The sequence below is a fragment of the Megalopta genalis genome, chromosome 1 (assembly GCF_051020955.1).
Source record: "Megalopta genalis isolate 19385.01 chromosome 1, iyMegGena1_principal, whole genome shotgun sequence".
NCBI classification, from domain to species: domain Eukaryota; kingdom Metazoa; phylum Arthropoda; class Insecta; order Hymenoptera; family Halictidae; genus Megalopta; species Megalopta genalis.
This window is the reverse complement of record NC_135013.1, coordinates 26,433,511-26,459,157: the sequence shown is the minus strand read 5'-3', so window position 1 is coordinate 26,459,157 and position 25,647 is coordinate 26,433,511. Positions and strand designations below refer to the sequence as shown.

Genomic DNA, 25,647 nt, shown 5'->3' with positions numbered 1-25,647 from the left:
CCGCCGCAAATGCACCGCCCGACCTATCCTCGGCACTCTCGACCGCTCCGTTGTTCCCGCTGTTATTACGTTAATGACAATCCGGCCGAATAATTTGATCGGCGAAAAAACGAGGCGCTCCTCCCGTGGCCTCCGTCCGCTTTCCCTTTTAACTGGTCGCTGGAATTACGCCCGGAAACGATGCGCTCTGAATTTCAGCGATCCTCGGGCCGAGAGACCTCTTCTCTCTGCCTGCGCGCAGCTATTAATTATGGCGAACACGTGCGAAGCGTATTTCAATATTTCAACGAGGCGAGTCAAATTGTGTTACAAATTTAGACGAGCCAGAAAGAAACGGCGAACAAAAATGGTAACAGGTGGCAGGTAACAGGCTCGCCTCAATATACAGAATGTCCTAAAATCATGGTATTTCCGGGAAACGAGGAGTTCCTGCGGTGATTTGAAGTAACTTTTTCCTTTACGAAAATTTTCTCCGAGGCGTCGTTTACGAGTTATTAACGAAAAACAATGACCAATGAGGGACGAGCTCGCCTGGCGCTAGGCGGCCGAGCCAATGAGCGGAGCGGGGCTTCCTGCGCTCGTTGACTGGCCCGTCTCGCGCCAGCCGCGGTCTCCTCTCATTGGCCAGCGTTTTTCGTTAATAACTCGTAAACGAAGCCTCGGAGAAAATTTTCGTAAAGGAAGAAGTTGCTTCGAACGACCTCAGGAATCTCTAATTTCCCGGAAGTGCCATAATTTTGGGACACCCTGCAGAACAAGAGAATTCAGAAATAAATGCCCACAGTTCTTTGAAAAAAGAATGAAATACAATTGCTGTTGTCACAATCCGATGAAACGTTACGGCTGGCACGACGCACGTAAAACCGAGGTTCGAAACGAAAGCTTTCGAAATGTGAAAGACGTCAACACGATCACCGAAACGATTAGCCGTTGCCAGTAGTTTCCTGACGCAACCTCAAATCAATTGTCCCCGATTAAGATCATCTGCTAACTATGGCCCACGTAGGATCTTCCGAAAGGCTGCCGACTAATTGTCGATCGATGCCCGAGAGTCGGAGATAACCCGGTGACACGCGTGCCGCAATCTCGGCACGTGAAAGTCTGGTCGAGGATCGCGGTGATTTCGGATCGGTCGAGATTAGGCTAACGATCAAGATACGGAGCCACCTCGAAATCTGTGTAACGTGTCGTTTGGTCGAACGACGGACGATCAATTCAGCCAGGGGGAACTGATCGACGAGGTCTCTGGGATTCCATCCAGTTTCCGGCGGTGGCGGCAGCCGCGGCGAAGCTACCCGGCACGATTTACGAAGACAAATAATCGATTCAAGGATTTTTCCGGCGGCCGGCGGACAAATCGCTCGAGAGAGAGCGAGAGGGGACGCAGGCGGGAGGAAGCGGGAGAAGCGGCAATAAAATTTCGCTTGGAATTTATTTCTCGATCCGTCGCGTTTAGCGGCCGCTCGCCGGGCAAGAGATGCATTTTCTCTTTGTCGGTGTCGCGGCCGGGTATATATCTCTCGCGAGCGCGGCACCCCGCGCCTTAGAAGGCAGACGCGCGATAACCGGGAATCTGTTATCTGCCGCGAGCCTGAAACGCATAGGGTATCGCGTATAAGGACGCGTTTTACGCTCGATCCAATTTCCTGGAGGGCTCCGAGGGCGCGCGGGCCCGCGAGCCGAGCGCCGCGGCGTTTACGAGCCCAACGGCGTAATCGTTCTCACGACGCGACCGGCCATAAACGCGACGCGCGTGCCCGCGTAAATATAGGCAGCGCGGAAGCTGCAGAAGAACCGTCGAGCGGTGCTGCCGAGCGTATTTATTCAGCCGAGCCCCTCGTCGCTCGTCCAGGCGCTTTTTTCGCCTTCTTGTTCTATGCGAAAACGCGTTCCGAAAGGGGCGACGCTCTCGGAAACCAAACACCGGAAGTCTCCCGCAGAATTTCAGGGCCGGCATCGCCGCGCCGCTGCCAAACCGTGCGCTCTGTTACGCAAGCTCCCGCGACGATTTCGTAAGAGCTCGCTCACAACGGCGCACACAATTTAAGCGCCTTCGTTTTCCTCGGATTCTTATTGTCTCCGTTCGAATCGATCGACGATTGTTGCGTCGGGCGATCAAGCGAATGAACATTTTTCGGATCAATGATGAATTATTTGTTCTTTATACTGAACGTACGATGTTCTTTATCTTCGAAACACGGAACGTCCGTTCTTCTTTGTAACAAAATCAATTTTACTCTGCTTTTGTTTAAACATTCCCGGTGTTCCAAAAATGTCTTGCAATATGGAAATGAGAGGTTCCTCGGATCATTTGAAGCAATTTTTTCCTTAGCGAAAATTCGATCCGCGGCTTTGTTTAAGAGTTATTAACGAAAAACACTGACCAATGAGGGGCGAGCTCGCCTGGCGCTAGGCGGCCGAGCCAATGAGCGGAACTGAGCTCCATGCGCTCGATGACTGGCCCGCCTCACGCCAGGCGAGCTCGCCTCTCATTGGTCACTGTCTTTCGGGAATAACTCGTAAACGAAGCCGCGGATTGCATTTTCGCTAAGGAAAAAGTTACTTCAAATTACTCGAGGAACCCTCATTTGCCGATTGCGAGACATTTTTTGGCAGACTGCATACAGTACATTCTCTATAATTGACCCTCAGCTTAGAAACTGAAATGGACAATTTGAGAAGAGAATTACGATTATTTGAGCCTTCTCTTCCGAAATTGTCCGTTTTTGTGTACAAGCTGAGAGTCGATTAGGGAGAATTTGCTTTGTCCATTTCAAATGGTACCGCACAGGCCGAGGATATTAATATTAGTCAATGCCGACAGACGCAACAAACACTTGAACCGCATGTTTGTCAATGTTTTGCACTATAATCTGCCACGTATGTTATTCACTTCTTCTAACCGGAAATTAGATATTTTTTATTATCAAAGCTTAAGTATGAAAGTAAATGAATACATACACGCGGGAGAGACAAAAATTGTCCCGTTCTATTTGGGAAATTATTAAGGACGAAGAAGCGCTGATCAACGTGAAATGAAATCATGGTTCAACCGGTTGAGAAGTAATCATCCACAAATCGTTATTTAATCACCCGAATGATATTATCGTGAACGAGCTTATTTACTGCCAAGTTCGTACGTCCAAGAATACATCGAAGAACGCAATTTTAACATTCTTTCGCGAGTTACGGCTTCTTTAAAAAGTGTAATACAAGTTTTTGTAAAATGAACATCAATATTCCAGCGAACGATATCGCATAAACTTTATCGCGGCTTCATTGAATGCGCGCTTAAAATGTAAATTGCAAATTTCAAGTAGCATCCGCGAAACGTGTAATAAACGTGTAATAAATGACGCGAATGTGCGATACGACGATTGTGTAAGTTTCCAAGTGAAAAGGGTATGAGAAACGCGACTTTTTCGCGTTAAAAAAAAAAACACACAGGAAACGTTCGTTCATGGGAAAGATGTTCGTTCGTTCGTTGGCCAGAATCGCTTTAAGTGGTCGAAAGAATAATCTCGGGTAATGGCTGGAAATTGTTCGTAATCCGCTTCGTTGGAGGAAGGAATGTCCCGCGGTTGCAACACCGTAACAGTAGCTTCGGATTGTCAACATTGCCGCGGCCCGAAACGTCCAAGTAGTGGTCGAACGAATTTATCGGCTCGAAGCGGCCGAGTAAATTGGTCGTACGGTACACGACGAAGATTTATCAGTTTCTTCGGCGAGGGATCTACGGAGTCGAATATTCGAGGAGCGGCGACCGGCGAAAGTTGCCGTCGAACGTATGAAGTTCTTCCGCAGGCCGAGTCAATCGGGAACGCACTTTGCACAAAAAGCCTTAATTCACCGTAATTTCCCCTTAACTTTATGTACCCGGCGAGCATACTGTACGTGCCTGGCGAGTCGGACTCGCCACCGCTCGAATACCTTCCGGTATCGTTCGTGCAACACGGCGGTTCTCACCTCCGAACAATTTCAGGTAATCGGCGAACTGTATCGTCGCTCGGATGCCTGCTAATCGCCGCGATGCAGAAACCGAATTACATGCAAATGCTTGACGGTCGTGGCGCCGATTCGCCGCCTAGAGCCGCCACGAACTTCCTCCTCTTTACGGCTTTCGTAACGCCTCGTAATCGCTCGATGAAGACATCGTTAAGCCCCCTAAACCTTCCCACCGGTGGTTACCTTATGCATCGCGATGCGCATATTGGGACACTGAACAAAAAGTCGGCGTGTTGGAAAGTCGATTGCCAAGAATGCGACGAACACCGCAATGTTCATTGAAGATTGGGACACGTTCCGCGCAACTTTCGTTTCTGCCATCTTTATTCTTTTTTAGCACCGACTTCGTTCCTTTTTTTTAAGCTTAATTTCTACCTTATTGAAGAAATTCGAGCGCAGAACGTGTTCTCGGTTGCAGAACACGGACGAAGACGTGTTTCATGGACTTTTCGATACACGGTAATGTCCCTCTAATTGACGCCCAGATTGACCACAAAAAATGGACAATTTGGGAAGAGGAGATACGATTATTTAAGCTTTGCGGTTTATTTTTATAGTTATAAATTGCACGCAAATTATCTCTCTTCTTCTCTCCCCAAATTATCCATTTTAGTGGACAATCTGAGCGTCAGAAAGGGAGACATTATTGTATTATCAAGTCTGAGATTCTTACAAAAAAAAACCTCAAGCAATATCTGAATGATATCCTTTTTATAAATCTGCCAATTTTTTTTCTTTCTACCAATTATTTTAGAATCAGATTTAAGATTCTTCATATTTACGATTTTTATTGTTGTAATTAAGCTCAATGCAATTCACTAACAAGTGAGAAGCACCTAATGTATCAAAAAAATATAAGATGAAATAATTTTGTGTATCGTTAGTTTCCTGAATTAATTAATTATTCCTTTTGCACAGTTTCACTTTACATAATCAATTATGAATTATTGTAACTTATGAAATAATAAAATATAAAATGATGTCCTTCTTCTTAAATATTCCAAATTTTTCCTTTCCGCCAACTTTTTAAGAATCAGATTTAAGGTTATTCATATTTATGATTTTTATTTTTATAATTAAACTCAATTTAATTCGATAGCAATGTGAGAAGCCCCTAATGTTTCAAAAAAATATGAGACGAAATAATTTTATGTATCGTTAGTTTCCTGAATTAATTAATTATTCCATCTGCACAGTTTCACTTTACATCATCAATCACAAAATACTGTAACTTATGAAATAATAAACTATAAAACAGACGCTTTCCAATACCGTGTACTAATGGGATTTCTTACGCGCGTAATGAATCAATGAATAAATGAATAAATAAATAATTTCTGCTGCAAAAACATTCCGGAAGCTTCGTATCGTGTATACAGGGAGTCCCAAAAATGTCTCGCAAGCCAGAAATGGGAGATTCCTGAGGTTATTTCAAGTAACTTTTTCCTTACCAAAAATGCAATCCGCGGCTTTGTTTACGAGTTATTAAAAAAAAACAGTGACCAATAAGAGATCGCGTACGGCTGACGCCCCGCCCTCGTGACCACTGCGGCTGCGTCAGACGGCCGGTGCGTCGCGGCATAGACCGAAAGGGCGGAGCTCTGGCTGCGCTCGCTCTCCGATTGGTCACTGTTTTTCCTAAATAACTCGTAAACAAAGCCGCGGATTGCATTTTCGCTAAGGAAAAAGTTGTTTCAAATGACCTCAGGAACCTCCCATTTCCGGATTACGAGACATTTTTGGGACAGCCTGTAGATCCACGATTAGGCTCGATGTCCTCGATGAGGCACGAAGGATCTTAATCTCCCGGTTGTACGAAGTGCAGATATTAATTTTCCTTCGGACCAGATCCAATCGAAAGCTCTATCATCGAAAGTCTGATTCCGTTGGTTCGATGGACCAGCCGCGTTAACTCGGTCACGGATGTAACGTTTTCGAGGGGCGACGGGAGGATCTCTCCGGAGCGGAGAGAAGCAAGGTGGTCTCCGTGAAACTTCATTGATCCGGCCGAGCCGATGGTGTAACAGCCTCGGGACGATATCCATCTGAAGAGGCCTGGATACGGTAACAGCGCAGGGCTCGCCCTCGAACCGCCGCCGATGCCGCCGCCGCACCGCGCCGCGCCGCGACTGGAATTCGCTGTTGCAACGGGGATCGATATCTCGATTCCCTCTCGCGGATCAAACCGCTGCTGCCGCGAGTCGAGTTTAACGCCCTGCATGTAGGCTACTTTGCAGTTCCGCCGTGCACGACGGTGAAAGTGCACACAGGCGCGGCGACCCGTGTGCGTACGATCTGCGTGTGCGCGCGTGCACGCGTGTGAGCACGCGCGAACGCGACCGTTGCTCATTCCATGCACGCTTACACCACCCGCCTGTACAGAGATGAGCTTCGAAGAGAATACGCTCGTACAGATATTTACATAACGCTGGAAGCGTACCGAAACCGTCGCGCTCGTCCGTCGCGATTTATATCGACTGCAGCTTCGCTTCGCCTCGCTCCTCTCGGCCGTTCTAGGATCGAGCGAGCGCGATCGTTGTCGGGGAATCGATTGGTCAATCGTTCGACAGCTTCCTCGTCGAATTGATTAACCATTCGACCGCTGAATGATACAAGTTGAGCCATCACTGGGAACATTTTTTCTCGTGCCGTTGTGCATTGAATCAAGTTGCTACTGTTAACCCTTTGCACTCGAGCGGCGAGTCTGAGGCGCCACTATAAATTGTTATAGCATTTTTCATTCAATAATTGTAACAGTATCGGATTTGTTGTATTTAAAACGCTGTTAAAATTGCAATTACTGCACTTGCTAATAGGCACAATTTCAGATGCATAAAGTGCACCGAGTCGTGTGAAATAAAAATACTGCAGATCAGAAAGCATCTTTTGGATTTCGAATTAAAATAGCTCCGACTGCAAAGGGTTAAAGGTAGAAACATACTAATGTTAATCCTCGTGTCATAGTAAATCGTCCACAAATTTACTTATAATTCCATGGGGGAATTGGTTGTAAATGCTCTGAGACGATGCAAAGAGAAAAAGACGTACGAAATAGAAACAATTATCGCAGACTCATATACCGGGTGTTTGCGCTGAATCCAGCAAACCTTATTCTTGAAAATAGTACACATCAGATTGAAACGAAAGAGAGAAAGAAATTATACTGCATTTTGCTAGCAATGTAATGGTGTCTGTGATTTTTTTACATCCGCGTTATTTTTTTTAGAAAAGAAACCGACCTTCAATTCTTTAAGTTTGTGTATTTTGAGCGTATTTTGTTGTATCGTATGACTGCGTGTGACAAAAGGAATTCGTTGGTACACGACAAAACGATCTTCGAGGTCACGCAAGATCAAACTGAGGTATTCGCGCTCAACGAAATTATGTCGAACATTTGCTATGGACGAACGATTTGCAATCCAAATCAGATCTTATAAATTCGAGTGGAACAGGTCGACGCATACATTTGTCGAATTGATTCCGTAATAATCCCGAGGAAAGTCGGGAAGTCAATCGAAGAAAGTAACCTTAGAGAATCAAAGGCATCTTTCGAAGGTTAAATTAAACCCTGAGCATGAGCTGCACTGGACCTAATCGGGATGTCCTTTTTTCCACGCGCGTCCGGACTTTCTGCCATTTTACCGGACGATCGGATTAATTTTCTGCTCGGCTGCGCCGCCAGTTTCAACATTCAGCTTTCACTAAAAAAAACAATCGCAGAATCGAATTATATATCCTGCCATAATATCGAGTTCTATATGGTTGCGTCGACGCGAAACTAAATATCGGATTAAATTGAGAGAACGGGCTTTGATATCTGCGCGAATAAAGTTGGCCCGAGAGAGAGAAAGAGAAAGAGAGAGAGAGAGGGGGAGGGGGTGTCCTAGTCATCGAATTCGGCCACGAATTTTCACGAACGACGACCCGAGGAATCGATGGGTCATCGGACAAGGCTCGCCGCGCATTTCCATGGGAAATATTTCCTCGAGCCGCGGAGAACGGCATTCCGATGACGGGACGTCGAAGATGCGTCGCGTACGAGGACCGTGATGCTTTCAGTAAAATTCAAAGATGTTGCCGAGAGAGAGTGACAGAGAGGGAGAAAGAGAGAGAGAGAGTGAGAGGCAAAGGGTTGGGGAGGAGAGCCGGATGTCACGCATGCATTGCGTGCGCCGTAAGCGCGGGGAATTGCTGCAGCATCGATGCACCTTCTGGAATAATAAGCCTGCTGCTTGGTAGCAGAAGATACCCGGGAGAAAAGAGAGAACGAGACAGAGAGAAGATAGTAAGAGAGTAAGAAGGAAATAGAGTGAGAGAGAGAGAGAGAGAGAGAGAGAGAGTAAGAGAGAAATAGAGTGAGAAAGAGCGAGAGTAAGAGATAAATAGACAGAGAAAGAAATGGAGAGAAAAAGAAATAGTGAGAAGAAAGCAAGAGAGTAAAAAGGAAACAGAGAGAGAGAGAGAGAGAGAGAGAGAGAGAGAGAGAGCGAAAGTGAGAGAGAAAGAGTAGAAGAAAAATAGAGAGAGAAAGAAATAGAGAGAGAAAGAAAGAAATAGAGAGTAAGAGAGTAAGAAAGAAATAGAGAGAGAGAGAGAAATAGAGAGTAAGAAAGAAATAGAGAGAGAAAGAAACAGAGAGTAAGAGAGTAAGGAAGAAATAGAGAGAGAGAGAGAGAAAGGAATAGAGAGTAAGAGAGTGAGAAAGAAATAGAGAGAGAAGAAAAGAGGGAGAGATGGGAAGAGGGGACTTAGGGATCGACCCCGGCATTGAATTCGCGTGCACCTACTGTATTATCCTCGCGGGCCCTTCGTGTCCGTCCGTCCGTCTGTCAGGAAGTTGTTTTCCTTTTCAATGATTCGAGAACTCGTCGGCGTCGATAACGTTCGGCGGAGAATCTCGGCGAGCCGGCCGGATGAATCCCACTTCCCATGGAGTTGAATGGCGGGGCTGGAGAGAGTTTGATAGGTTTCTCCTTCGGCTCGCCTCTTCCGGCAAACAATAAATCTCTATCGTAATAAAATGCCGATCGCGCATTTTATTCCGATTACCGGTGGCTACGATCTCTCCAGCTTCTCCCTCTCTCTCTCTCTCTCTCTCTCTCTCTCTCCCCATCTTTTCTCTCCTATCAGTCTCTTCCGAGAGACGCACAGTGGTCCAAACATGGGGATGCAATAAGACGCATTAATCCCTCGCCGAACTCTTTACAATTTACCCTCTTTACAATTTTGCAATGATTACAAGTTTTTTCCATTATGTGGCAGTCATTCAACAATTAGCAATTATTATTATTGTGTATTAATCAGTTAGCTGTGGCGCCTCCTTTTCAGAGCGCGCGGCTATACGTGTCGCAAGAAAATTAACAATTTTGTTACTAATATCTACTTATTCGCTTAACCTTGACCTATACTACATATATAATAAACGAAAAACACGGGAAAAATGAAATGGCAATAACCGAACACCATTATCGTGAATTATTCATATCTTTTATTTGTTCGTTTTATTCCGGCCTGGTCTCAAAATATTCTAAGCATCTTGAAGTTTGAGAATATGTTCTTGTTTCTGCTAAAATTACAATTTAAACGGCCAATGGTCACTACTTTTTACGCGCGACGAGTATACTCGTCGTGACGCAAAATACTGCCACTTCTCCATGGCGAGTATACTCGTCAAACACAGCTAACTGATTAACGATTATTATTATGTATGCGTGTATTAACGTTTATTCACGTATATCATGTATTATTAATTATTATATTAACTTATATTATATTAATGTATTATAACGTTTATTCTTTATATTCATTTATTAACGTTTACTCTTTTATATTCATTATATCTTCTTTTTATTCCTTCTGAAAAAATACCACTCAAGCCCTTATTTCTTACTCCTGCGACTGTAATAATTGCTTAGAAATAAAAGAAAAATTGTATTTATTGTGTGACTATATTTACCCAAAAATACGTGATAAAATTAACTTAATATATTTAGTCAAACTGACATTGAAAAGTCAAGTTGTACGACATCAATTATTACTTCATCGATCGATTCTAATATAATTAGAACGATACAATAGATCAGCATAGATCAGTGCTCGGAATACCTCGGAACGCAGCATTGGGCTCCGCCTCCTGACTACCGCCGCAGCGTCCCGCTCCCCGCGTCGCTTCCACCGGCTCGCCGCCGCGGTGGTCAGGAGGCGGAGCCTAATATTGCGTTCCGACGCATTCCGAGCACCGGCACGGATTATAATAAAAACGGCAACATCGATGAATTCAGGCACGTAATTCTTATAAAGCAACACGTGTATCATTACACTGCCATGAAATTTTATAGGAATTAATAAACGAAAGAGATCTTGTGTTTTCATTGACGTATTTCACGCGATCACCTTAAAAGATAATAATTTCGTGTGGTCGTCGTGTTGGCGACGTCCGAGTGCGAAGGGTTAAAGGCTCGACGTTGGGAGAGGTAGCTTGGACCGCGGCGTTCCGTAAAAATCGGCTTTTCATTAGGGTAGAATTATCGAGTGGAAACAGGCTCGGGTCATTAACGTCGCGCGCTGTACCTGTTCGCCGTTTATGAGGCAAGTTATAGGCGGACACGTGTTGCTCCCGCCAGAAGATCGCCGCCGGGGGAGGAAATGAAAGTTACTTATTATCGAGAGGACGGGTTCGAAAGGTGGATAGGAGGCCGAGCAGCCGCGTAGCTGGACGGATATCGTCTGGAAAATCGGCTCGATGGGAAACGCTTAGCTCTCGAGTCGCCGCGCCGCGCCGCACCGCGCCGCGCCGCAGGATAAAACGTTACCGCTCTCTTCGCGCGCGAGATTTTCTGCGCGGAATCGTGACTCATTTCGAGCGATTGTCAGTCATTTCCAAATCGTTCGTTTCCCGCTTCCTAGGTCAGCGGCGGTCGCCGGGGATCGCGTGGTCGCAGACGAACCGTCGCCTCTCTCGAAACGGAGAATCGGACGCGATTAACCAGGCAATTTGTCCTCGGCCTGTTCGGGAGCGCAACAGATATCGGCTCTCGGCCACGATCGACTCGCGTCTCGAATCGAAAATCGAGACACCTATGCGCTGCACGCTGGCGTAATTACAAAAGGACGCCACACGGACCTCATGAATAAAAGATCGGGACGCTCGCGGCGCGGGGCACGCGCTGAATTATTGAGAAAACACGCCGTTTGATATCTCTCTCTCTTTCTCTCTCTCTCTCTCTCTCTCTCTTTCTCTTTCTCTCGCTTTCTCTCTCTCTCTCTGAGGCGTGATCTATACAACGATCCGTCGATCGGCTAAGGACTTTGAACTCTCGCCAGCGAGACTAGCATCTTTCCGCCTATCTGGAAGCTTGAGAACAGGTAAATCCTTGGGGTTTCTTCGGCAACGTTTCAGCACTTTCTCCGAAACAGAGCTCCGGGATTCTATAGTACGGTTTTCGATGTATTTGCTTGTTTTAATACCTTTAACTGCTACCCTAACGACCTCAATTTCATCGAATTGAAGCATTCAATTCATTTAATTCATCTCATCTGAATATTCATTTATTAATTTAAATGTTCGTTTAATCTAAAGATTCGTTTATGTATTAATTCATTTATTAATTTAAATGTTCGTTTAATCTAAAGATTCGTTTATTTATTAATTCATTTATTAATTTAAATGTTCGTTTAATCTAAAGATTCGTTTATTTATTCATTTATTCATTAATTTAAATGAGTTTATTTAACCTAAAGATTCATTCGTTTATTAGTTTAAATGTTTATTTAATCTAAAGATTCGTTTATTTACTCATTCATTTATTAATTTAAATGTTCGTTTAATCTAAAGATTCGTTTATTTATTCATTTATTCATTAATTTAAATGTTTGTTTAACCTAAAGATTCATTCATTTATTAATTTAAATGTTCGATCAATCTGAAGATTCGTTTATTTATTAATCTATCATTTATTCGTTTATTAATTAAATAATCATGCAATCGAATTAAAATTAAAGTGTTCCATTTAAACAAATTAAGCTTCGCGTATGTCATTTAATCAAATCAAGATCGAAGTATTTCATTCAATCAAATCAAAATCGAAGTAATTCATTTAATCAAATTACGATCGAAGTATCACATTTAATCAAATTGAAGTTGCAGTGTTTCGCGTTTAATCAAATTAAGATCAAAGTATTACATCTAATCAAACGAAGATCGGAGTGCTTCACTTGATCAAATTAAAATTGAAAAGTAAAGTTGCACGACCTCGATTGCTTCTTCAACGTTCTTGCGTTTTGCGTATCCTAATTAAATTAAATGAAGATATACCAGATCAACGTAAAAAAAACTACTTCTCAGATCTTAGCAAATAATTCCGTGAAGGACATTTTCACCGAGAGACTTGTAACATCGTACTGTATTGTAGCAGATAGAAAGTGGCGATAGAAAGTAGTTAATAAGCAATAAAAGCTTAATTATCACTGCGAACACTTTGTCCTGCTTCAACCGCGTAATAAACGAAGACAACTGCGACAGAAGAATAAACGATCTGAATAAATCCTCCGCGAAGGCTGAACACACATTAAAGTCGATATTCTGGAAAACGGAGCCCCGGATAAAGAAATATTATACTAACTTCTTTTCTTATTTCTTCGCGTAGAATCACTCCCTGCTCGATTCCACCGCGAATTCCTGTCCACCTTGTGCACCGATTCGCGAGATAACTTTCGAGTCCGCGTCGTACGGGATGCAACTGTACCTCCTGTAATTCGTTAATTAGCGATGTGGCGGCGAACTGGAGCTCGCGAAGAATTGTAGGCGGATCTCGGGCCGCGACAGAGTCGTCGAAGAAGCGACGCGTTTCACGGCGAGAGGATTCCGTTACAGCGCCGCGGAGACGGATAATGGCAATTATTCCGCGGCGGGAGCCTCGGTGGCCGATTGCACGGGTCACCGATATCGCTTCCACCGTAGCATTTAATATTCCGTTGGTGCCACCGTCGTAAAGCAGTCGACGGATCGCGAGAGTCGCCTTTACGGCTTCAAGTTGTCCAGCGATGGCTGCGCTTGTATGCGCTCGTACGCGGTTGTACGCGCTCGTATGCGGTTGTAGCGTCGTTAGTTGCGGCACGTCGTAACTAACACGTGTAAAAGCGGGGATCGCGGGACCGCGGATCGCCCCTGCCCTCTTCGCGCCGCCATATAAATACTCGGGCCGATGTACAAGCGAGCGCGCGCGCGCGCGCGGCTCTCTCGGCTCGCGGCGTGGCCCGTTACAACCCCGGAATTTCGTGGAAATATAAGTTAAGATAATCATTCTCGGAACAGCTCCCTGGCGCTCTCCGGCCCCGGCTATCTTACGGGCCCGCGCCCGTATTAATTGCGGACGGGCCGCAATATTTTTCGCCGGGCCCCCGAACGCGGCACGAGCGCCCCGCGCCGAGAACGAGGAACTCTCTTCCCTCGGCGGGATGCTTCGCATGCCATGGGAGTCCGCCATGGATCACGCCGGGAACCGTCGCGGTTTCGGGGACGTTGCGCAACCATGGGAAATCCTCGCTGCAAAAGCGGCAGCTCGTCGAAAGCTGTGCACGACAACGTTCGTTTCGTACATTCTTATCGTGTCGCGATTATGATGCGAGGTGTACAATCGACTGCGAAAGTATTAGGACACCTGCTTAGTTAGTATAAGTTGTGATCGCGTCATTTCGTCGAACGATTTTTTATTGCCGAGAAAATATTTCTTAGAGAATTAGGATTATGTGTCAAACGCTGGCACAATGGCAAAAGTGAACAATATACCTGGGCTTTAAATCATGTTATACATAGGTCTGCAACTTCTAGAGTAAGATATGCAATTCCGATGTCATCATTGTGACGATCGTTATCATCATTCGTTCCCAAAGTGTTAAAATTGATAGTAAGTTTTTTGGACCGAAGATTTTCAATCGATTTTAATATTTGTCTTCACTCCAGATTTTAGGTCTGTATTTTTTAAAAAGGACCATTTCAGTCCCTCTATCATCTAAAAAGATTCAAGTCATTTTGTTCAGTTCTAAAATAGTTATTGCGTTTTAAAAGGCGTACGAACACTTTTGCGGGCAACTGTAGTTACAGTTTGTTGTTGGCACCTAATTTTGAACGGTTGTCTGTAAGCTACTAATGAGTCTATTGACTTACGGAACATATACGTGGCGTCCCAAAAATGTCTCGCAATCCGGAGTAGGTGGATTCCTGAGATCATTTGAAGTAACTTTTCCCTTAGCGAAAATTCGATACGCGGCTTCGTTTACGAGTTATTAACGAAAAACAGTGACCAATAAGAAGCGAGCTCGGCTGGCGCGAGGCGGGCCAGTCAACGAGCGCACCAAGTCCAGTCCCGCCCACTGGCTCGGCCGCCTCGCGTCAGCCGATCTCGCCTCTCATTGGTCAGTGTTTTTCGCTAATAACTCGTAAACGAAGCCGCGGATCGAATTTTCGCTAAGGAAAAAGTTACTTCGAATAACCTCAGGAACCCCTATTTCTGAATTGCGCGACATTATTCGACACTCTGTGTATACAAGGTAATAATAAGGGTGTAAACGTGGTGTAAGAACAAAAGAGCCGCGGGAAACGAAAGTCCACAAGAGCATAGATCAAACAGCAGAGCGGATAGAAAAATCCGCAGCTCTCTCGCGTCTCGGCACGCTATTGAATAGGGGAAAAAAAACTGCCGCGAAGAATAATAAAGCTGTGCCGCAAAAGAATAGCAATTACTGGTGACTCAACCCGATACTTTACGTAGTTTCTCTGAATTTCGATCGATCTTGAGGGAGCAGCGTTGCCGGGCACCGTAATCGAGCGGGCCCCCGAAGGATTACGGCGGACCTTTGCGCGACCCGAAATTATTGGAATAATTGCCGCGCTCCCGCGGTAGTTAAACGACGATTATTGCATCGCGGTTTTGCATTCCAGCGGGCTCCGGGCCGGCCGTTAAACCAAGCCCACTCCTGCTGCGCCGGCTGGCTCGCATTCTGCTTGCGTATTGACACGGTTCTGCGACCGTGCGGACCCGTTCTCCGCGTTAACTGTCTCGCAGACCGCTCCTGTTCTCCCATCTCTATCCCCGGAGCGATAAATCTCGCGGGATACAAATTGAACGTGTAACAGATACCGAGGCAGTTTTCAGAGTTTCATACTGGAAAATTGCCTGTTCGAGGCCGACCCGAGTCACGGCAGCTGGAAACTCTCCGCGTCGTTCAAAACTTGCGTTTTACAGCTCGCCGCGCGTTCGACTATTTCCTAGCGTTTCTTCGTTTAACCCTTTTACGGTTGTTTCGGGTCCGCGCAACCAAGACCGTGTATTAAGCTTATGCAACTTTTTTTTCATTGCCGCCTTATTGGAATCGACTTTATTACATTTTGCTTGCTTTCGATGTGGCGAACGGGTTTCTCGTAAAATTAATTGCATCGATCCAGTCGGGTCGTCCGTTTCGGGTTATTGTGACACGTAAACGCGTCCGTAAAATTTGTCAAGATAAACGAATAATTAGTGTACGTGTAAATCAATCAATATAAATATCGATATTACTTTCCGCTGTAGTTTCATACTGCTTGTTATACCCTTTCGTATAATCAATTTAAAGACGTTGCATTGTATGGAAGTCCACTTTTCTTGAGGATCTTTCGATCGATAAATCAATTAGTCGATATCTTGATAAATAAACTAATTTATATCGACCACTTATTATGTTGGCATGACTCAACAAAACTGTTCAAAGGGAATTGCTTTCTCTAAAAAGTAACCATCGACATTTTTCTTTCGTTTCTCTTCCGGCTAAGTCGATTTCTATATAATCCTATAATCAAAATTGTGCTTCGCATCGTTGCCGGCATTGTCACATTTTACCGCGAATTTCCAAAATATCTTATCTATCCAAATTTGAAGGTTAATAGACAACCGATTAGCTTCCAAGCGGTCTCGACGACCCGAAGAAGGCCATTAGCGTGAGTTTTTCCGAACACCGTAAGGACGTCCAAGATCGTCCGTATAAAATTCCGCCGTTTGACAGACGATAGACTTTTGGATAAGAAGGTCGGGATTTTTGCGCGGACAATGTTGCGTGCGAAAGCGTGGAAGCACGGCCGAGGAGTGACGTTTCTCGGGGCCCGCGGGAGCATAAATCCCCGGTAATCGTCGGTGATAGCGTGCGGGGCCTCCGCGGGACTTATCTGCGCATCTTGATTGGTCGCTTTCCGCCGGAGGTGGACAAACGCAGGCTCGGTACGTGGGCGCGCCGGGCCCGTACGGCCCTGGGCCCTGTCGCGGGGCCCCCGCGGGACGCAGAAATTTATCGACAATTATTCCAGAAGCGATAATGGGCGTCCGGCACCGTGAACCAAAGTTATTCCATCGGCGCGCCGACGAAACTAAGCCGGCCAAGAGAGCTGACGATTATCGTCGCGATGTTAATTTATCGCCGGCTCGTTCGACGGGACAAGACCGAGCCAGTATTTAGCTGTCGTTTCGCCATAAGAGCGACAGGTAATTATTAATAATTGGACGTCCGCCGGTTCTACCGGTGTACCTGAATTATTACACGGCCCTAGACGCGGCTACGAAACCGACGCCGGACAAGGTTGCGGCTTCCACGGAACAATGCCAGGCCGCTGACGTACACCACGTTCGTCGACGATTTTTCGAAAGGTCGCTGGCTGCGACACGCGCGCGGCAGGTTGATCTTCTCGTTAGTATCGAGGCTAATTGCCCGGTTACGCAACGCTCGCGGGCTCCCAACGGAGAGTTGATCGATCGGGAGGCCGCGGCTGGGACTCGTTGCGACACCTTCGCGCGGCTTTTGTTGCTCCGCTTTCTTTTCACGATCTCGCACCGATTCCGATTTAATGATCGCCGCGATCGGCCGACTAATTTCATGCCGCGTCACCGTTACTTCCTCTCCAATTAGCGACAATCCGCGCCGACGCTAACGGTAGAAGCGCGCCGATGTCGCGCGCGACGCGTGAAATTACGTGAGATTACGTGACACCCGAGGAATGCGAGAGAGTTCCTGCGTGTTTTTATTGTTTCGGATCGGTTCGGGACGGATCGCGTCGCGTGAAATCATAGGAAATCACGCGAGATCGCGCGAGGTCATCCTGATCCGTTCCTAATAGATCTCAAGCGATTGAAGTACGCATCCTTTGAATGTCGCGTGATTTCACGCGACGCGACATTCGTATGCTTCCATCTTAATCGTAACATTGATTTATGAGAACGGGAGGACTCTTTCTTTTTAGTCAGATCCCGCGCCGTTTTTTGTTATAATGCATGCCCGGATTATGGAAATTCGATCGTTTCCCGTGGAGGGGTCTTTATAATTTCAGCAACTATAAAAGAACAAGTGTGAAACCGGTCAGTTTGAACGGTGCTCTGTGATCGTTTAGAGAACAGTATTTCGTGAGAGATTTTAATCGAAGTCTATTACAAACGTAATTACTAGACCGCGGATTTTTATGGAATGTAAAGATTGTCTGCACCGATCGCGAGAAACTTTAGTCTGATTTGAATGACTTTCCTATTTTAGTCGTTTTAATAAGCTGCACGCGTTAGAAACACATTCTTCAATTCCTCTAAGGCGTTCACAGTTTCGTATTTAATCTAGTTATTTTAGTCAAAATTACGTAAAGTCGGTGTAGTAATTATATTTAAGAGAAGCGTGCAATAACATTATAATTTCAATTTAATGCAAAGTTTAGTATGATTCTGTCTCACCTGTACGACTTGATTTCGAATTGTACTAAATTCGAACTTAATTATTTTAGTCAAGATTACGTAAAATCGGTGTAGTAATTATATTTGAGAGGAGCGTGCAATAACATTATAATTTCAATTTAATGCAAAGTTTAGTATGATTCTGTTTCTTCTGTACGACTTGATTTCAAATTGTACTAAATTCGAACCTAATTATTTTAGTCAAGATTACGTAAAATCGGTGTAGTAATTATATTTGAGAGGAGCGTGCAATATCATTATAAATTCTAATTTGACACAAAGTTTAGTATGATTCTGTCTCATCTGTACGACTTGATTTCGAATTGTACTAAATTCGAACCTAATTATTTTAGTCAAAATTACGTAAAATCGGTGTAGTAATTATATTGAAGAGGAGCGTGCAATAACATTATAATTTCAATTTAATGCAAAGTTTAGTATGATTCTGTCTCATCTGTACGACTTGATTTCGAATTGTACTAAATTGTAAAGAAAAAAGTGAAAATCGTATCGAATTTCTGCTCCAATAGAATTTCATTGAACACTAATCTGACATCGAGTTCCATATGATTTCGTCTCGACTGTACGACTTGATTTAGAATTATACTAAAAATCGTATTGAATGTTTGCTCTCATAGAATTATATTTAACACTAATTTTAAAACAAAGTCATTATTACTTTTTTTACTAAATTAACTAAATTATTTGCTTATTTCATTTTAAATTAAATTTACTAAATTAACTTTTCAAACGGTGTTGCAAGAACTTCTCAACCAGAATCGTCGAAAAAAATTACGTTTTAAATGCCTTCGTATAAAACGCTCCACCGAAACGACGCGAACAGAACATTTAGAAACTGCTGGAATATGGACCAGAACATTAAACGGTATTTTAGAGATCTCGAGAAGATCGCGACGCCCCGGCCCGCCCGGACCCGCCCCGAATTTCGTCACCGAGACGAAAAATCCGTCGCGGCTTGCGCAATGCTCGCGACCCTATCCACTTTCGAATTTCATTTCCTCGATGGCCCGCGGCGTTTCCGCTCTGGCCGGTTAATTAATCGCGATCGCGGGGCCCGGTGAAATCGAGCCGCGGAATACATATTGCTTTTGCCGATAATTCGGCGTCTCCGGGTTGCTTCTGCCGTTGCCTCTTCCGGCGCTGCTATTGCAGGCTGCAAGCCGTTGCCCGGCTCCCCCCTAACGCCGATATCTCGACGGACGAGTTAATTGCATCTCAGCCGGTGATTTACGATCGATGCTCTCGTAGATCCTTGAGTTATGCCACTGCTTATTTAATTACGATTGATTAAGCATTCTTGGGATACGAGGAGCACCGCTTCGGTGGGCGTCGCGTCCCATCGATCGGCGACCCTTCAGCTTAGGGATCTCGAAAATCGATTGGATCCTCCTCGAATCGTCGATGGAATAACCGGAGTTTTGCATCGCTAATGGAATTAGCGGAACTGCCTTTCGCTGCTGCGCCGTTAACGGAAAGACCGCGCAAATCTTTATCGCGATCGACAAATAAATGCAAACAAATCGCGTATTATTTGTTCAAAAAATCATCAATTGTCGTGTCAACTGTTCTGACATTTTGGACAAATTTTCCATGCACCTTCTTATTATCTTAGAGGCATATTTTTAGATTTCTTCCCGAACATACGTTGTACGGTTAACATAATTGTTTCATATGTGTACTAGTTAATGCAAATCGCTGTGGATCGCTTCTTAATTATTTCCGAAGCTCTTTCTCATCTTTCTAACACGGTTATATTGTTTCTGTTACCGTTCACCGTTTTATAATCTCAATTTTTCTGCCATTTTTCATTAATCCTTCTTTCGTATTTTCATTTTAACAACGCGGTATTAATTGAATGTCCGATGATCTTCCATTTGTTATATTCCCTGTACTACGTACGTACTTATTACGTCCACTATGTATTTATTATTCAGGGTGTCCCAAAATTATGGTATTTCCGAGAAATGAGGGATTCCTCAGGTGATTTGAAACAACTTTCTCCTTTACAAAAATTTTCTCCGAGGCATCGTTGACGAATTATTCATAAAAAAAACACTGACCTATAAGAGGCAAGTTCGCTCGGCGCTAGGGGACCGAGCTCCGTGCGCTCGTTGGCTCGGCCGCCGCGCGCCAGCCAAGCTCGCCGCTCATTGGTCACTGTTTTTCGTTAATAATTCGTAAACGAAGCCGCGGATTGCAATTTCGCTAAGGAAAAAGTTACTTCAAATGATCTGAGGAACCCCTCATTTCCTGGAAATACCATAATTTTTGGACACCCTGTATATGTAACACTATTTCTTACCTTTTGTATTGTATCATTATTAGGCAACAGATTAGATTTATCTACGAGAAAACTGAGCAAGATACATAATGTATTCGAGGTAGACAATTTTTATTTTGCATAAAGATTCGCCGTCCGATCGTTGCATATATTATATATATAAGGAGATTTTGTATAGAAGTATACACGAGTACACTAAAAATCAAAATAAACAAATATCATAAAATAAATATATATAATACTAATATTAATATTATATTTATATTATATTTATAATATAAATATTATAAATATATATATATTTATTTTGATTTTTAGTGTGCTCGTGTATACTTCTATACAAAATCTCCTCTCCTTTTACCTCTCTTCTATTCGTAACAAAGAATTCTTTATCTCTATACAAGAATAAAACGCTATTATTACCTATTTGCTATTATCATATCTATTCATACTATTACACCCTTTTCACAAGTATTCGAAAATCGCACGCGAGTTCGATGCTGCCCGTGGTTACGAGCATTTATAGTTCGATCATCGTTGCGTTGTCCGTCGTAAAGCGAGTTCCCGCGAAAAGTGCAGCTCGTTCTGCCCCGACAATGGCTCGTTACGCGGCTTTTCTTTTTCGGTCGGGCAACGCCGCGCTCGGGATTCGGCTTGTCTATTATTCCCCGGGTAATTGGGAATGGCCATTTCGGACTAATTGCCGGCCTGCCGGCGATTGTTCGAACGTTTCCGAGGTCGTCCTAGGCCGACGCAGCCCGAGCAGGCCCGACTCCGCCGCGTTTATGGCGATCGTTAGCGTTAAAATTGACGCGAGCGATCTCCTCTTGTCTTCCCGAGGAGAAGGAGGATGAGGAGGAGGAGGAGAAGGAGGAGAATCCACGGCCTCTGTCCTACTATCCCGGTCGCGCGAAGGCTGCGCCGTAATTATTCCTCGTCGAGATAATGTTATTATTATCCGGCGCGCGGGAGCACATCGTAATTACTCCATTTGCAAGAAAATAATGCTGTCAATTATCGTCCTCTTGTTCCAGCCCGTACGGGATACGGGTTGCGCGTGTACGTATATGCGTGTTCTGCGATTTTTTTGCAGGCGAGACGCGACTGCTCGGATGCAGATCGATGATCTCGGGGCGACGCGGCACTCTCCTCGATCCTCGAAGAAGCTTCGAACTGCCCCGAACAGCCTCGAAGGGAGAGTCTCTCGAGGCCAGAACCAAGGCTAAGACGATTACCCGTACCGTTTCATTATGCGCATCGACAGACCGGCCAACACTTTAGCGACTCCGCAATTGATTAACAGGATAATTCCGTAATTTCGCCCAGGTTCCTGTCGCGACCCCGCGAGCAACGATCCACGAGCGGCGTAACGCGAGCGGCGTACCGCGAGCCTAGCCTAGTAATAGCAAGCTGCCTCGCGGAATTCTAACAAAGTAGACTAATGGTAATCTTCCATAAACGCGCGAAGCAATTTTCCGGGGAATCGATTAGGCCGGGCTCCCGACGCCGGCCACGGCCCCGCAAACTATGACTAACAGCAACAGCTTTCGTTAGAATATTTATGGGCAATCGGCGCGGCGATTGCAACCGGCCGCGATTTATGCATCCGCGATACACGTTTCCTGGCTTCGTCGATTCTCCCTCGCCGCCCCCCTCTCGCCACGCCGATTAAAACGTTCCGTTCGAGTATATACAGTCGGATCCGTGGCGTCGGCGAGATCCGATTCGACGGGGTTCCCGCACGGCACTCTCATTTCCCACGACAGCGTCTTCGTAATTTCAATAATCGTAACAAGGAGGATCCGAAACCGGTCGTTTGACAGGCGGCCGCGTTCGATCTCGCTGCACCTTGCACCGATCGAGCGCGTCTCTCTCTCTCTTCATCGGCGAGGCTCCGCGGTTCTCGCTTTTTCCCGCGCGTAATCTCGAGCGCGATCGAGGCCGGCGCGACGACCGATCGCCCGGCGCAACAATGTTCGCGAGAGCGGATCGTCGGCTGGCATCGCGATCGCGACTAATGTCCTCCGTTGAAAGGGAACGCGATTTAATTGCATTCTTCGGGGACGCGTCCGATTCATTTGGATCGCGCGCCCGTCGGATCGGTGCGCCGCGGCTGCCAGCCGGCGGATCGTGATCTAGCGGATCGTGAGATGCGATCGGCGATGCGCCCGCAGAGCCCGGACGGCGATACCGCGCGTCGACCTTGATAATCATTCCACGGAATACAAGAGGAATGCGCTCCGCTAAGAGAAGGCGGGAGAGGCCCTCGAAGTGCGCGCGCGTCATCGCGGGTCTTCTCCTCCACTTCTAGGGCCGGTCGGTCTTCTGCCAACCCGATCCGATCCGATTCGTACCAGCCCGATCCCACACGATCCGATCCCGGTCCCGATCCCGATCTCGTCCCCGATACGATCCCCGCGTTCATCTTTTTCCCGCGACTCGGCGCGACGATTCCTCGAATTCGAGAAACTGGTCCGACAACAATTTGTTATCCCGCGGTTCGAAGCTCGCCGTGGATCGCCGCGGATCGGCCGGGATCGATCGCTAATAACCTACCTCCGGTTCTCTCTTCCCTTTCTTCTCGCGTTACGTGACCGTGGGCGCACAAACAGAAGGTGAAGGGACACCAGCAGGCCTCTTCTCCTCTTGGAAAATCTAAACGTCCCGTGGACATCCTGAAGAAGGCAGTCGTCGGCAGACGCGGAGGAGGAAGTCGCGCTACGTGTCCCGGCGCTTTCAGGAAACTGGTTGCCGGTCGTGTTTTTTAATTGCCTCGTCCGTCCACGGAAAATCGACGAGACACGCACCCTCGATCCAATGGAATGCCGACTTACTGTCAACCGAGACACGAAAGCGTTTGCATGGAACATGACCGTGTTACTGCCTCACCCCTCCTTCTTCTTCTTCTGCTTCTTCTTCTTCTTACTTGCCACGGGACAGAGACTGTTCTCCGTACTCGGTTGTTCGATTAACAATCGAACGATCCGAACGTTGGATGCGACACGTTTAGTGCTGTATGTCCACTCGAAACATTACCGCGACATCGAAATCGTTATTAGATTGGGGATCTTTATGCAAAATAACGATTTTTTGCTTCGAGCGTTTTAACACGAAAATAGCACGTTGATACTCTTCTCACTTGTTTCTGCCGTAAATGGGATTTTATTTAGCAGCCAAAGAGATAATTAGGAGATTAAATGAACTTTTAATTTTCTCTTCTTCGTGCAAAGAATTTAAGTCTTGTTTTAAATGTATGAAATGTAAGTTATTTTTCGAAGGAATAAAGTCGATTTTAGTTAAAAATTTAAGTCTCCGTTTGAATAAATGGAAGTCGATGTAAAAAAAACTCCTGTGAAACTTCATCCGAACAATTTCGTTTCTCTGTTATTTCGGATTCTGAATGTTAAGTCTTCTTTCAAATCTATGAAGTGTAAGTTTCTTTTCGAAGGAATAAAATTGCTTCTAGTTAAAAATTTAAGTCTCCGTTTGAATAAATGGAGGTCGATGTAAAAAAGCTCCTGTAAAACTTCATCCGAGCAATTTCGTCTCTCTGTTATTTCAAATATCGAAAGTTAAGTCTTCTTTCAAATCTATGAAGTGTGAGTTTCTTTTCGAAGGAATAAAGTCGCTTTCAGTTAAAAATTTAAGTTTCCGTTTGAATAAATGAAAGTCGATATGAAAAAAGCTCCTATAAAACTTTGTTCGAACAATTTCGTCTCTCTCTTATTTCGAATACCGAAAGTTAAGTCTTCTTTCAAATCTATGAAGTGTGAGTTTCTTTTCGAAGGAATAAAGTCGCTTTCAGTTAAAAATTTAAGTCTCCGTTTGAAAAAATGGAAGTCGATGTAAAAAAAGCTCCTATAAAACTTCATCCGAACAATTTCGTCGCTCTCTTATTTCGAATACCGAAAGTTAAGTCTTCTTTCAAATCTACGAAATATAAGTTTCTTTTCAAAGGAATAAAGTCGCTTTCGCTTAAAAATTTCGGTTTCCGTTCGAACAAACGAAATTCGATGTAAAAAAAGCTCCACTAAAACGCCCTCGTCGGAACAACTTCGTCTCCTTATTATTTCGAATACTGAAAATTCCACTGTACCCCGAAAATGCAAGTTTAAGAGAAGAGATAAAACGGGCAGCACATTTAAAAAAAGAAAAATTGTCGTCGCAGATCTTCCGACTGCCGGCCGGTTCTTATTTCGCGAGCGACCCTCGTATCTCTCCGCGCCGTCGCGTCTTTTAATTAATTTGAGAGGCCTTCGACGGAACGACACACCGCCTATCCTCGCGGATTTTATTCCCGGCGCGGCCCGTCGACGTACTCGCGAGTGACACAATTTATGGTAAAGCGTAAATCCTGCACTCTCCGCACGCATCGCTCGTTTTCCACGTCGCGTCACGCCTGCTCCATCGTTCGGCTTATACGCATCTCGTCCCATCCCGTCCCGTCCCGTCCCGTCCCGTCCCGTCTCGTCTCCTATATTATCGCGTTTATCGGCCATCAAATCGTCCCTCGTCCACCGACTCGCAAACGCCCGCTACAAAAATTCCAACCGACCCCGGCCCTCCCTCCCCCCCCGTGATTACCGCCTTCCACCGTCCGGGCCGCAACTTTGTACGACTCTGTTGCGCCCGATTGTCAATTACCAGCTCCGTGTTGCCGCGATCGACCTTATTATCGTTGCTGCTGTCGCGCGAAGGCGCGCCCGAGCCAGCCGGAAATTATTGAAAATAGTAGAAACAAACGGGTCCCGCGCGCTGCCCCGCGACCTTCGGCTTCCCGGTATCATTATCAACAGCCAGAGAGCTCTCCGCTTTTTCTCGCGAAAAATCGATCGGCGATCATCGTCGCTTCAATTTCTTTCGCGTCTGCGCGCAGATCCTCGCGGCGAAACCCTTCGCCGAGCCTTTTTGCTCCGGGAAAATTATCTTCATCAACGAAATCCTCGGACGCATGCTCTCGCAAAGGCGATACCTGAAGCCGGTAATGGGTGTCCACTTGCCTCCTACGTCGCGGATCTCTGCTAATAAGACCGTGCACGAGTGTGTAATTTTCGAAACTCGACGCGCTCGATGTCGACGACAATGTATCCTCGCCAATTCGTTTGGAACGGGGACTGTTGCAAACAAAATGGAGAAAAAGTTATAGAATAATTGTTTTGTTCGATTAACTGTAGAACTACCGTGCCCTAAAGGCGACTAATATACATATATCGCTTCGTAACAATGCTAAGACTGAATTTATTTCAACTTTCTATGATTTATGTTATAACGTATACAGCAATGTCTCTCTAATTGACGCCCGGATTGCGCACAAAAATGGACAATTTGGAAGAGGAGATGCGATTATTCGAGCCTTGCGGTTTATTTTTATAGTTATCTCCTCTTCCCAAATTACCCAATTTAGTGGACAATCTGAGCGTCAGTAAGGGAGACATTACTGTACTTCGATAAAAAAAGGTGTACCCAAAAATTTCTCCTAGAAATATTGTATTTCTATAACGTCGGGAACTGAAATCAGAATTTTGTCTAGTTTGGTATCTACATGATGCCCAAAAATGTCTCGCAATCCGAAAGTGGCGGGTTCCTCGGGTCATTTGAAGCAAC

At 45.3% G+C, this 25,647-nt stretch overlaps 1 protein-coding gene and 1 long non-coding RNA gene across 4 annotated transcripts in view; both read right to left on the bottom strand.

Annotated features, from left to right (window-relative positions):
- LOC117220279 (uncharacterized) overlaps positions 1–25,647 on the bottom strand; it is a 350,048-nt gene that overhangs the window by 212,097 nt on the left and 112,304 nt on the right. The gene's annotated exons all lie outside the window — the stretch shown is intronic.
- LOC143260119 (uncharacterized) lies at positions 4,886–11,690 on the bottom strand. Its single transcript, XR_013034214.1, has 2 exons — positions 9,467–11,690; positions 4,886–9,407 (listed from the first exon to the last, which is right to left on the bottom strand). It is a non-coding gene; the product is annotated as an uncharacterized LOC143260119 (long non-coding RNA).